Below are 1,975 nucleotides of genomic sequence, written 5' to 3' on the forward strand. Positions count from 1 at the left end.
AAGGAACCGATCTTTAATCATAACCGTCTGATGATCTCTTATGTGAAACTTTGATTAACAGATTCTGAAGTCTTTTCAGATTCAACAAAACACATATATATATGTATATATATATATATATATATATATATATATATATATATATACACACATTTTGTTTTAATTAGGGTGAATCCAGTCCATCGCCCTTCACTTTGTTCTTCATTAAAAGGAAGTACAGTAGGACCAATGAAGTACCGACCGAATTCCAACGTATTTCTGATTAATCTGATACGTCAATAAAGTAATTCTGTTTAAATATTTGATTTTTATGCATACACTTAACAAATATTTCATCGAGGGATTCACAACCTTACTGTTACCTAGAAACGACAACCTTTTAGTATATTTGCACTCACAATTCAGTTTTTATGTTAAAGCAATTGTATCTATGTGATTGTCATATACCAACTGTTAATATATATTTAGACCTGTGTTTCTCATGATGGGGCACGGGTTAATTCAGAAAGAGGTGTAACTAAGTCACAATTGAATAAAACTTGCAATAAATGTTTAATGAAAAGTTTTTTTGAACAGATATATGTTGTGTACTAACTTTTTTCTCTTCTTGGTGGAGTGCAAGTTCTTTTTGGGAAATAGCCGTAGGGCGTGGGAAAAAACTAATTTAGACATAAAAATATGCATTTATTATGCATATACCTTTTACAAAAGTATCAACTTCGTGTTGGTGTTGTAAATGTTGGTGGCGGTGTTGATTATTTCATTTGAGAAGGCAGAAAGCAAGATTTGTAGAATTATGACTGAGATAACGAATGATAACTTACCTTATCGATTTCGTGGGGAGGAAATAATGTTGATTCCGGCGGATATTCAGCGCCGGAATTGTGAAATGGGGAATATTGATAAATAAAACAACACATGAATTGTTCTATCAACTATACTACAAAGTAGTGGCGGGACTGGGGACCCAAATCTATGAAAGTGTAACCAAAGAATGTAAGATTATATTATCGGAGAATTTTGCGATCAGTAAGACTAAATCTATGAAAAGTAACTAACAAGAAAGTACAGAAAGCGAGCAATAAATAGGTATGCTCTAAATAATAGTAGTTCATGAAAGAAGGTCTAACGATGAAAATACAACCAAAGAATAGCGCTGCCAATATTAGGAATTCTCGTGAAGAATTCTTCTCCATCTTCTTATAAATTGTTACTAATGTTTTTATATCAACAAACACACGCACCTATGTGAGTGTGTTGTTGAAACGGGATAAACGTCCTTCTGTTTTCTGGTTACTAACTCAATTCCAGTGCAATGGGATGCAATCAGAATTATGTTGCTGACCAGGTCAGAGACGTTGTGACACTTCACGGAATATAGAAGATGAGGTAAATAAAAACTGGAATATAACAGTTTATTTGATCTAAAACGAGAAAAAATTCACGAGGTATTGATATATGTGTGTGTGTATAAAGTGGAGTGGGGAGTATATATATGCAGGATGTCTATATACTTAGATATATATATATATACATATGTGCAGATATAGTCGGAAACAGTTGTTATCAATGCTGACGATAAAATGGTAATAAATCTATCGATGAATACAAGCATGTATATTACATGTAAATATATGTATGTGTATGTAAGGCTATAACTATACAACACACGTATACATAAGCACACACACACACACACACATATACATACATATATAACCAGATTTTATATGAGAAGGATTCTTCTGTCGTCAGACAACGTATGAAAGTACGTTCGATAAACACACGTACACACACACACACACATATATATATATATACACAAACATGCTTACACAAACCCCACATATGTATACACATACACATTAAAAATAAACACTATATATACTTATATATAAATATATATATACACAAATATATACATATACATACATAATGTATATATGTGTGTGGGTATATATATATATATATATAT

This window comes from Octopus bimaculoides, chromosome 2 (assembly GCF_001194135.2).
Source record: "Octopus bimaculoides isolate UCB-OBI-ISO-001 chromosome 2, ASM119413v2, whole genome shotgun sequence".
In the NCBI taxonomy this organism is placed as follows: Eukaryota; Metazoa; Mollusca; class Cephalopoda; order Octopoda; family Octopodidae; genus Octopus; species Octopus bimaculoides.